Source organism: Callithrix jacchus, chromosome 14, assembly GCF_049354715.1.
Source record: "Callithrix jacchus isolate 240 chromosome 14, calJac240_pri, whole genome shotgun sequence".
In the NCBI taxonomy this organism is placed as follows: Eukaryota; Metazoa; Chordata; class Mammalia; order Primates; family Cebidae; genus Callithrix; species Callithrix jacchus.
The window spans coordinates 112,749,011-112,761,670 of NC_133515.1; the positions used below are offsets into that span (position 1 = coordinate 112,749,011).

Here is a 12,660-nt window from a genome sequence, read left to right on the forward strand (position 1 = left end):
CAGCAACAGGGCTAGAATGCATGAGAAAAAAAATCACATCTCAGAAATAGGAATTAAAAAGACAAAAATAAGTAGATAGATAGTTTTGCACAAAAACCAAGCATCTGTTACCAAAGGAAACCAAAAGTGATAATTTAGAAAAATTTAAAGACTGTTTATAAATTAGAATAAAAAGCATATGAGAGGTAGAGTAAAATGAGGTTAGAAAAATTATTGGTTCTAATTTTTCAGCAATTGTTTTATGTAAGATAATAATGGTCTAATTTCCAGAATGCCTTGAGAGGCCCTGGAAAATGTGGCAGAGATATTGCAAAGTAAAGCTTATTTGAGGGTGATCTTGAAGCTATGCCTGAGAATTTCAAACGACAAAATACCCAACATTCATTTTTTAAAATTGTGTTAGATTATCTTATTAACTGGTAGTTCTCTATTTTAATTCTTTGTGTTGCATAATATCTAGGATACAGTAACAGGCTGGTTGCAAATCCTTGAAACAGAAATAGGTTTCTTCATAGGCTGCGTTTCAGCATGTCCAACTGTGAGCCTGTGAAGCACAGCACTGGAGTTCTCTCGAGATCTGTTGCCTCGGATTTGGTTAGAAATTATTAAATCTGGAGTGTAAAAATCTTGTCTTGGCCTTTTAGGCAGCTCGATTTTAAAACCAGCCCTTCTGCCCCAAGACTGATCAACTGCTCCCACCCTGCCCCAAAAGAAAAACTGAAGTAAGTTCAGTTTTAAAATAATGGTGCTGTCAGGCAGGCAGTCTGCATGTGAGCAGCAGAAAATTAGAAGAATAGAACCATTCATTCTCATCTCCCACCACGACATGCACGCACACATACATGCACACACACACACACACACACACACACACACACACGACACCACCAGTCAGTTAAGGGGAAAAAGGGTGATACCTTTTTAAAAAACGAAAGGCAGTAAGCCATTATTAGCAAGAGCTATATTGAGCATGCTTGCCAGACAAGCAGCAAAGCTGAGCTCCAGTTCCGCCCAGACATGTGCCTTGCCATTTCCATTTTAATCAGCCTGCTCAGGATGGCTGCTGATTCATTTTGCAGGATGTCCCCCTGGGAGCCAAGGTGGAAGCCTGAGGCGAGCTGCTATTGCATCAATGCAGGCACATCCGAGCACGAGCGTGGAGGCAGAGGGAGGAGAGAAAGCCTTCAGCACCGCATCCAGATTTCAATATGGCTAGTTAGAAGGTCCTGCATGAAACCCAGTCTATTGCAGAAAACATAATGAAAGGAACAGAAAAGCAAAAAGTCACATGTCATTTCATTATCCAACTATTCTCTCCCCCAACCCCTTCCTGCCACCAACACACACACACACACGCACACACACACACACACACACATTTTACAGTGACCGTGAAAGATTTCAAGCCACTCTGTGGAAGAGTGTGTGTGTGTACGTCATGTGTGTGTGCTGTTTACCTGGTAACTAGCTGGGGTGGTATACCTGATTTAGCTGGAGACTTTGATTTGTAGGACTGACAAGCTTATTATGCAGTGAGTTTATTATTGATATTATTCTGCTCTCGGTTGCCATGGCCACCTTGTGAGAGACATTCAATTTTCTCTCTTCCATCATCATTATCTATGAGGCCATCTGTTGTGGAAAATGAATTCAGCCTCATTTGCATGACTGATAAGCAATTTTTTTTTTATCTATTTAACAGAAGGTCATATGCCGGGGATTTGGAGCTTGTGAAAAAAAATGTGGAAAAAAAAAAAAGCCTAGGAGAGGATGAGTGGGAGTGTGTGCATGGGGGGGTGTGTAGAAGTCAAACAGATCCCTGCGGCCTGTGAGCCTATCGCGCTGCATTTGTCATTCCTGCCCGGGCGACATTTTTTTTCCCTAAGCTACTGCACACTAAACAGAGTGAGAGAGCTTTTCCCTGCAGCCTTCCTGAAGCCCCCCTGGTTTTTTACTCATTGTTGGTGGGTGTATTTCATTTTCTTCATCCCTGGACCGTGGGTTATGATATCAATATTCACTGAAGACAGAAAGCCACCTTTTCTGCATCTCGGTGGTGTGCATGCTCTTCATCACCCTCTCAAACTCGTGGTGGAACAGGGTTTTCTTCTCTGTCTGTGTATTCTGAGCCAGCAGAGTTACCAAAATTGAACTTGTCTTTCGTTTGTGAGCGGTTGTGGTCATTGTGAGGTACGTGATGTTCATTAGGTTAATTCTTGGGACTTGGTGAGCAGGGTGTGTTTTACCGTAGTTCAAGGGCTTAGATTGCTATTCCATTGTCTGCTCCTTTTTAAAGTTATTTTTATAGCATGGCTGCTAGCTAAAATGTTCCTGGACTGAAGGCTTTGTAATCCACACAAAAATCTGTCTTTAAACTAAAGTGGGTATTAGGTTGCATGACTTAACGGTGATGTTGTTTATTAACAAAAACAAAAACAAAATATGATGCTTGCATAGTGGTGCTTGGGTGATAGGAGGACACTGAAACGAAAACTTCCCAGAGACTTTACGGGATGACTTTACATTACAAATGAAGCACACCATTTTATCCAAGGGCAATTTTATCCCAAAGCAATTAAAATGTTAGGTATTGCTGATGGATTTACCTAATGGTAAGAAGATAGTTGATTTATATTGTTTAAGTGGAGAAACTCAAATAAAGATTTTTAAATTTAACTTAAATGTTTGAAGTTCATCATAATAAAACCAAATGCTATTTATAACAGAAATATGTCTTTAGCACCACCTAAATTAATAAACTAAAAGTTTAAACTGTATAGTTTTAAGGTAGATCTGAATAAAGCAAAAATATGTATGTAAATACTTGTGTGAGAGTCAGCTATATAAAATACAGAGAGCAGATTTTGAATTTAGTATTAACCGTGACAAATTCAGAGCTACACAAGCTAAAGAATTTCTAAGTTACTCAGAGCAAAAATATTTCATATAAGAGCCTTTTTGTCCAAATGTTTATATTTTTTACTAAACAAAATTAACATCATAGGAAAAGCATCCCAATATCACTTTTACAGGTATATGAGGGTCTTTCTAATTGTTCAACTTCATAAATGTCATGCAGATTTTAAAATAATAAAGTCATGTCTCCCATACAGATAAAAATGTAATTATTTTTTTAAAAAGTGTTTTATACAATATTCATTTTCAGAAAACAATAGCATTTCATTCCTATAAGTTTTTACCTCTCAAGAACTTTGAATCCAAAGTGTTGGTTGCAAGTTATAAATGCTACCAAGTTCCACTTCCAGGGAAAAAAAAGAAGTTTGTTTTTCTGATTGACCTAAAGGAACATGTATGATTCTATCACCTCAAATGTAGTAAGTCAATTCTTTAAGTCTCCTTAAAGTTAGACTTTAGTGACAAATTTTCTTTATTAACCAGAATAGACCACTGCTGATGTATTTGTGTGATGGTACTTTGCTTGATTGCACTTTTAAAACTCTTGCTACACTATCACACACTTTTCGTAAGCAATGGCAGTTGTTATATAATCTTTCTGTTTTTAATCAGCCATGTTTCTTCATAGTTTACCTTGAGTTTCAGAGAAATTAGTCTACTTTAAATATTAATTTGGCATTTAAAGATTTTAAAACAATAAAATTCTGATAGATTATGAAGATTATTTAAAGTGACATCAGCTTTCTCAGAGGACTGAAGTTTAAGCATCAGTAATATGAGATCGGGGTCTGTAATATAATATGAAGGATTATGTTGTTGCCTTTTGATCTGTATATGAAGTCTTCAGCTTTGTGAATCAAACTTGTCAACATCTACAAAAAATCTATGAGGGAGCACAATTGATTTTTTCCTCCTCCCCACCCCCACCCCCAAAAAGTTAATTACCAATCTTGGTTGGATTCTTCCTTGCCTCCCTGACATTTGACTGCTGCTAATTCACTGATTAATCTCATTAATGTGATTATAGTAGGATTTGGAGTTGGCTGCCATTGTTCTGTAGACAGTGCTATTCAGTCTGAGCACTTGCCACCTCATTCAGTTTTGCTGTGATTTTTCAAAGGCTGGTGAAGTGAGCTATTGTGAACAGGCTTCTCTGCCTTCCCTTTCAGCACCAGGAGCTGTCCGCAGCTGATAGCAATTGCATTCAACAGTGACTGACTTCCTCCTAGTTTATTGGCAATGTGAAAATGGCCCACTTTCATCACCTTAATGATTGTGCTAGTTGAGGTAGAGGTAGGAGAAGCCTTGGTGGTTACATCTGGATGTTTTGAAGATGGTGGCAGCAGAGATATCTATACTTGAAGATTTTTATTTAATAAAGACTCAATCTGCCATTACATACACATTTTACTCTATCTCCAAATACTCAAACGTAGAATATGTTGAAAATTACTTGTATAAATGTATAGGTGTGGGTTGGAAATTTGTAAACATTATTACTTCAATTGGAAAAATTTTATCCAAATACATGTAATTATTAATAAAATTCATCTTTGAAAAGAGGCACCGGGACTATCTGGTGTCACAGTAAGGCAGAAAGTATGCATGACACACAAATTTCAACTTCTCTTGAGTTAAACTCACATCCAACAACAGAACTTATGCCAATTTCACAGATTTGTGTTGGAAGCTGAGATCAAGGTAAAGGCTCAGTAATTTGTGACCACATATGAGTGGTGCACAAACATTCTTGGAGAAATATGAGTACATAGTCTTCCTTGGGGTCATAAAAGCCGTCAAAGCATGACCTTAGGACTCTGTAGATAGTTTCAAAGGATGAGACTTCTTTAATGTGCTGTTTTCATGGTCCCTGTTATGTTTTCCACCTAATTTATTTATTTTTTTACTCTCTTGAAAATGTATCTATTTTGTACCTTACTCTTGAATATACCCAATGATCTCATTGTCTGGCGTTTTCTGTCTGCTTTCTGTGTCAATGTTTAATAGATCAGGGAAAAGGAATAAGTAATTATGCAATTTCAAAGCTTTGTAAACTTTTTCTATTTGTCATAATTATACTTAAAATTTAAAACATTGAGTTAACAATCTGATTATTTGTTCAGCTGCTTTTATAAATACTTTACATGTGTAATTTTAAAAAGCCAATTACTTCTCTGTGAAAAATTAATTTTGTCAAGTAAATAATGTTTTCAAAGTCACATGCATAAACTAGATTTCCAACTGTACCTGTAAGCCAGTCTAATTTAAGGGAGAGATATTATTTTAAAGATACATAATATATCATCTAAAATACTTTGTTTACTTGTTATACATTTTAGTGGATGCATTTTAACTTCAAACAACTTAAAGGCTTATTTACTCTTAAATAGTTTATATTTTAAAAATTCTATCGTTGGAATTAGAGGCACGAGTCAGATGCTCTTTGTTAATGTCCACTCTGCCCTGCTCTTATAGTTTGGTTTAACTGGGCATCCCTTTTAGAACAGAGCTATGATTTTTTCCAATGCATGTTGTCCTTTGCTGGGAAGTCTACCCTGATAGAAAGTCTCACCAGAACTCTGTTCAGGAGGCAAAGGAATGGTAGACTCAGAAAGGGAGAGCCACAGTTTTGCTAAATTCTTATGATCAAATTACTCCATAGCATAATTTGATTGCAATGGTATCATGCATTTTCCCATTTTCAAGTTTTTAAGAGCTCTTTTTGTGAATATCTCCTTTTTTATTTGAAACATTGTGTAGTATTCCTTAGAAAGAAGTAACTGAAGATAAACTTGAACAAAAACTTGCAAATAAGGTATTTTTCACCAAGCTAAGTTTTATCATACTGCATTCTGTACCACAACACCTGCCACTGATCTGCATTTCTTCCGAACTAAACTGAAGACAAAAGAAATCACAAACTTGAAGAAGAAAATGGATGTAGATGTGTGTGTGTGTGTGTGTGTGTGTGTGTGTGTGTGTGTGGTTGGGGGCAGTGCCATATCTACATATCATGGTTGCTGGCATTAAAAAGATATTCTTAATTGGCATGCCCTCATATTTAAAATATTGCCTATAGTGACCACGACTCATACAAAATAATACAAATATTCTACTTTTACCATAATTTATTATGCAATTTTCCTGATATTAGATTATTTGAAGGCAATAGCTATCCATTTTTTCCCATCAGTGGGCTCTTTTAATGCAATGTGGTTCAGTTTGTAGTATCTTTGTGTCTTGTCTCTTCTCTCTCTCTCCACTTTCCTTTCTCTCTCTTCTGTCCTCTCTCTCTTTAACTCAGTCCCTGTTTGTCTGTTTTGCCACCTTCTTTTATCTCTGTGTCTCTTTCACACCTGCATTGTTCAAGCACACACAATGATTTTTCTATGTATGTTTCCACAATGGAAGTGTTTTTGGCTTTGACATCATAACGAGTCCTCAGGGTATCTGTAGAAGTAATCAGAGATGGTAGAGAAAATGTAAGTCAGGTGTTATAAAACTAGAAAGAATGCATAAATGCTTATTTATTAGACAGAGAAAGACTGATAAGCATTGCTGTGTTGAGCTGTTCTGCTGGGAAAATCTTCCCACCATGTACCTCTTTTAAAATAATCTCTGCTCCCCACGTGGTGATTATTGGAAAAGTTGGGGGGGAGGATATTTTAGTCACAGTGTAAGGAGTATTGTGTTGTGAGAAGATGGAACAGTACAGGACATTCTCTTAAAGCTTTCCTTGCTTTCAGACTGCAGTGGTATATAGCAGGGCTTGACGGGAAGGGAATTGCAGCCTCTGTAGTAACCAGTAAGTCTGGTCCCAACACATCAGGGAAGAGCTCGGTCTTCAGAGGAATTACCTCTGACAGCTGGAAGAGGGTGTTCCTGGTAACTTGGGGCTTGTCCGTCAGTCTCCCCACAGAAACCACAGTCAGCACTGTGCTCTGTGGAAAGCCTGCAGTGGCTGATCCCTTGTGCTGTTCTGCTCTCGACTCTCCCTGTGGATAGTGGGCTGGTGGAGTGCGGGCACCGGAGGGTAGGGGTGAATGGAATGGAAACACAGAGGGGACTGTGACCAGCACGTGCGATGGTCTTTCCACGGCAGACAGAGCCCTGCATGTGTGAGAAGCAGACTGCGGAACAGGATTTGGCTTGATGGCCACCAGCTCTTCCACGAAAAGGTACCTCTTTCCTTTTATTGTAAAGGTTGCATAGCATTTTTTTTTTTATTTGCCTGATGGTTGCAGCTCTGAGTTCTTCTGTTAAGTACTTCAAAAATAGTTGTTTCTCCACCTGCCTGCCTATCTCCAGCTCTCGTTTGATTGCATACACAGCACTTCCTAAAGTCTCTTGGCTTGGCGTGTGAACATGCCAACAATGGACCCTCTCACAAACAGAGCTTCTCCTTCAGGATAATGCCATTGTGGGCACCGATATGTCTGCATGCTGCCCGGAGTTGTTGTTAAACATGAGTCTGTGTATTCAAGGCTAGTTTCCAGGGGCGAGGGTGGGAGGTGCTAACGTAGCCTTTATGATTTAATGCAGCCTTTCATAGCGGTGAGTGTTATAGGAGAGAGGTTTGCAGAGAGTGAAATGGTATAGTCACCACCAGAGTAAAACATCTATGGCTTGACTCAAGAAGCCATTTATAAAATCAGCACTTTTTTTGAGCCAGAAAAATGCTAATGAACATCAGGTATCTCTGTTCCTTTAGTTATTTTAAAAACCTTATTAGGTCTTGCCTTTTCAAAGAAAACTTTTTCTATATTTTTGTCTTCAAACAATAATAAAAGATAAAAACGTTTTAACTTTCTTAGACAAATAGTTTCATATCTTTTGTTTTAAAAGAAAATGATACAAGAAGCTCATACTGAAACAGAATGATCTAGTGTGGTTGGCAACCCAGAGAAGATTTTAAGAACCAGTTAGAGTTAACTCTTGTGTTACCGTTCTTTTATTAAGAAGTGACAAGCTTTGGAACCTCTTTTTGTTTTGTTTGGATGTTAACCGGTAATGCCATTTAAAATACTGTAGATTCAGCTTACTTTGGTGAGGTTTTTTGGCCACAGCATGAATTTACCATAACATCAATGATAGGGGAGATATTTGTAGATATATTGCCTAGCCGGTGGCTGCTAACAGCCTGACTCCGGTATTTACAGTTCTCATCTATTACATTAAATACAGCACTGCTCATGATACACATTCTGCTCTAGAGATTTAGGGGCCTGTGGGTACCAGGCAAGCAGCACACAGCACACATCTCCACTCTTGTCTGTGTTGCAAGCTTGATACACAGGAAGGTTGGAAATTACTGGTTTAATCCACAGCTGTAGCTTGAAAAATATCTAGATCAGCAGTGAAGTTCCCTCCCACCTTAGGATTTGGGGAAGTGGATGTGTTTTGTGCTGCTTAAAGGAGGCAGCCTGCGCCAGGGTAAGTCAGCAGGATGCTTCCGAGGCTCTGGTGCCGCAGGGACCTGGTCTCTGAGGGAGCCTGAGCCTGGTGCACGCAGCGCAGGCGGGACTCGCGGCCCCGCGCTGCCTGCTGCTGCCTCTGATGGAGGCTGCGCTTCGCCCGCCCGGCAGCGCGCTGTACGCATGCCCGTCTTCCCTGCCGTTTAGTGGTGTCAACTTATTAATTTCCATCTTCGACTTCGGGCCTGTTAGTTTCCTGTCTGAAAGCATTATTACTTTTGTCCATGTGGCAAAATAATTAGCATACAGATGAGAAGTGGCCCCTCGCCGGAGCGCCGGTAGAGATGAGCAGTGCAAGGTTGATTGGATGAATGGAGAACAAATGGTGGGCGTTCAAAAGCATTACAAGAGTTTTGTAGTCGTGGAGCAGGTTGGAGAATTTTCTGGGTGAGTCCCTAAGATGGAAGGCAGGGGTGGCTGCCGTGGGAACCACTGCCTGCCGGGCGCTGGCTCAGCTGCAGGTGCCCAGAGCCGCTGCAGGCGCAGATAATGCATTGGGGCGACTTTGTTTTGCAAGTCTCCAGGCTGCTCTCTGACACCCCTCCAGGTAAATATGTCCTGTGCTCCCTGTCGCCTCCAGAGCGTTTGCTCCGCTTCCCGAAGTGGAGCAAAGTTCACCTCCTGATGGTCAGTAACAAAAGAAGGGTCATTTGCTGCTGGTTTGGGGTAGCGGCTTCATCCGTCTTCCTGTGCATGTGTCTGAAGTGGAAATTAACTGTTTAGAGATGATTGTTTTTAGAAACTTACAGCAGCCATTATTCAATGTGTTTAATTAATATTTTCTGAAACCGTGCATCGAGATCAGCAAAATTAGCAAATGTTCTTTCAATTAAAGCCCAGACATAATTAGTTTTGACTAGTATGTATTTTTCCTAGCTGGGTGATGATTTTAGCTAATGTAACCAGCAACTTACTGGAGATTGTGCTAATGGAACCGAAGTTTCTATTGATCTGTAGAATCTACAACTAGGAAATGTAGAAATTAGCACAACCAGTGATGCTCTCAGTTCTTTTCAGAAAAATGGAGATGATTTTTTTCCAAATCAGTCTTGTGAGTTGAGAAGTAAGAATAAAGAGCTTGCTGGAATCAGAATTTTCTATTGTCATCAGTGACACATTTCTTATATAATTCTGTGACTGTACACTGCAATATGGGTGTTTTAATATTTAGTTAAATATGCTTCCATCTGGGGGAATGCACTGATAAATAGTTCTACCCTGTTTTAACGATTCCTATTCTCCCTAAAAGGCAAGGTTTTTCATTTTAACTGACCTAATTATTTCACCTGCTTTTTAGGTAGAACTCAGGTAGAAATTGTCATTCTTTAACCATCTTTATATAGTTTCCTGAATATTTTAGATCACTTGATTTTATTTTGCTTTTATTTTGAGCTGTTTGCCTAAAGAGTTGCTTTACTTTAGCTGTTTGCTTTAAATAATAACAGTGAATATTTGACAGAAAATATAACTTTTAGGGGGGAGGGGAAATATTTTCTGTTTAAAAAAGACACCTTTTCAGAAAAAGAAAGAGAGTACCTTTAATGAATCTAAACCTCAAGCACAAGATACTGAAAAACATATTAACCCTTCGTATTAAGCTGCTGAAACTTGGTTTTGATCATTTTCCCTCTCATCCTGCAAGTTTCTTAGTACTCACATTGGGCTTTTTCTGCATAATAGGTAAATTATCTATTTTTAATTTTAATGTGTGTGTTTATACACACACACATACACATACTTCTTTTTTCATTTTTAAATTTGCTGGTAAACTACAATGAGGAAAAATGAAGTTTTTAAAATTTAACTCAAGCAGTTTTAAATATCAAATTGTTTTCAAGCAGATTCATGAAATTCTGCCTAGAGAAAAGTCAGAAAGTCATACTTCCATTATTTTCTCATTGCTGCATTTCATTTTAGAGTTGAACGAAGCTTTCTATGATTAATGTAGCAGCTTTTAGCTTTATGATGGTTTGTAACTTTCTTGGGGCAAAATATCAGCATTTACTTTTTAACCTCACCCTGTATTTCTATGCAGAGGAGGTCCCTGAAAGCCCCTTCTCCACAATGCTCTTTGTGCTTGGCTGCCTTCAAAGGTGGAGCCCAGCTGTTTTTCTTTTTTTTTAGGGTCAAAATTGTGTCATATTGGTCTCCATTTCATGGAGCCCCGCGTGCCAGTCTCCGTCACATTCATTCTCAGGCTGGGGAACAGGCTCACGGGCAGAGACAATGGAGGGTCCCAGAACTGGAAACAGGGTGATGTGCACCTGTCTGAAAAGGTGATTCTAAGGGAATTTTTCTCTGTCTAGTTTGACTCTAAGGTTGAACGTCAACTTTGGAAAGAAAAAGAGCCTTTCATGACAACATTTTTAATCAGTCAGTGTGATTCTAGTCCAAAGATGAAGCCCTCTCTGACTCAAATGCCTGTGTGGGCCACACTGGTCAGTGTGGGGCGTCTGCTGTCTCGGTGGCCTGCTCTGCTCACTGAAGCCACAGAGGGCATTGCTTTGGTGGGGTTTCCATTGATAGTGGATGAAAAAAAAAAAGCAGGTAAACATTTTTTTTTTCAAAAGGTTATTTGACTCTATTCCCTTTGAAATTCAGTCCTGTCGTGTACTTTTGCACTCTTAGGAGTACTAAATTCACCTCTTCCATGGTTTTGTGAGTGTGTGTATATGTGTATTTTATAAATGCCAGCGTGAAAAGGTGTGTATGCTGACAACACTTGAGCCATGGGTTTAGTATGTGTGCCATGTAACGCTGCTTTAGATGTGTCCGTGCATCACTAACAGACTTGAAAGAACTTCAGGGCTCAATATTGCGCACTGACTGCTTTTTACTGAGGTCTGACTGTTTAGATAGAACACTCCAATTGCTTAAAGAAAATGACTTCAAGGGTACTGGACATTTGCTTGAGAAATTTTCAAGTGTGGAATGTCAGGTTTAGGACTCTAAATCAAACAACTCATGAATTAATAATTTATGGGGGGGGAACTTGTTTTTAGTACATTGACAAAGATTTTCATTGTAGGATTTCTAGCTCAAACACTGTTCTGAGTGGTGCCTTCATGCCATTATCTCAACCTAAATGCATAGTGTGTTTTAATGGCCCTCCACAGAACGGTTTTTTAAAAGTCAGCATCACCTCTCGATTCCAGGGGCTACCCCGCCACTGAACCCTAAAAGCAATGGACCATTCTTAGAGGCTGACTTTACATTTGGCCCAACCTCCCCTCCCTGGTGCACGTATTCCACCAGCCTGTGCCATCTGAGCAGAAGCTGAAGGCACAGAGCATTGTCGCCATGAAACAATGCTAGCCAGACTGGTTGTAGAAATAATCGAGTCTGCAGGGCACCCCATGGAGAGCCATCAAACCGAGTCTGCTCTGGAGCTGTCTGGTAGATTGTGAACATTCGGAAATCACCACCGCATCTGCCGGTGGACCCTGGGCTTCTCTGAAACTCCCACCTGCCCTCATGCATCTGGGCAAGAGATTTTCAGAATCCAGTTTCCTCCAGGATAAATTTAATACGTCTTGAGGGCCAGGCACAAACAAATTGATTCTATCTCTGCACCAGAAAAACCCATCAACATCTGTAAGAACACAGATTTTCAACAACCCCAGGATTAGGGGATGCTATTTTGTAAAATATACTCCAAGCCTATTCCCTTCATACCTCTTGCCAGCATGGCATTTTTTAATTAGGAAGTTGATTAAAAAGGGCATGGTAGACCACGGATGTATGGTCTCTTGGCATCCATCCAGCTGTTTGTTGTCTGGGTGTGGAAAGCATTGCTCATCACCAGTTGCAGAAATGAGGGGGAAATGATTATAAGGGATGGCAAAAATGAAACTGTTCTGCTCTGCGTGCTACTAACAGCTGACTGTGGCTTCATCTGAACCAGGCTTTTCCACAGATAGGCTTGCTGGCTTCCTTCATGACACAGACTGCTCATACTTTGCAGATAACTTGGAAATGTAGAAACTAGGTGTATTATTCGGTGGTTCTGATTTTTCAGTGATCAATAGGATAAGTCATAATTACTTGCATTTTCTGGATTCAGACCTATTTTTGGCTTCATAGCCTGTAAGTTGGTGTCAATGGTGGTAGTTGTTCGAATAGTGCTTACAGTTTATCTTTCAGAGTAATTGCTTTGGATTTTCCTTGTTACCCGCCCCGCCCCCCCCAACCCCAGGGAAATTCTTTACTGACTTTTTTAGGGCTTAGAGTATATTTCACAGAAATAAAATTTTATGCCTAATTGTAGTGT

At 39.5% G+C, this 12,660-nt stretch overlaps 1 protein-coding gene across 50 annotated transcripts in view; it reads left to right on the top strand.

The window, feature by feature from the left end:
• The first annotated feature begins 1,844 nt into the window (after positions 1-1,844).
• Positions 1,845-12,660, top strand: part of MYT1L (myelin transcription factor 1 like) — a 565,076-nt gene continuing 554,260 nt past the window's right edge. For 12 of the 50 annotated variants that reach the window (XM_008981211.5, XM_008981206.5, XM_008981212.5 and 9 more), the window contains exon 1: positions 6,588-7,094. The gene's annotated coding sequence lies outside the window, so the exon portion shown is untranslated. Of the gene's footprint in view, positions 2,191-6,587; positions 7,095-8,143; positions 8,938-12,660 lie in introns of those variants that run through there. The other 38 variants (XM_017964582.4, XM_078350024.1, XM_035273346.3 and 35 more) reach the window with 5 other exon arrangements.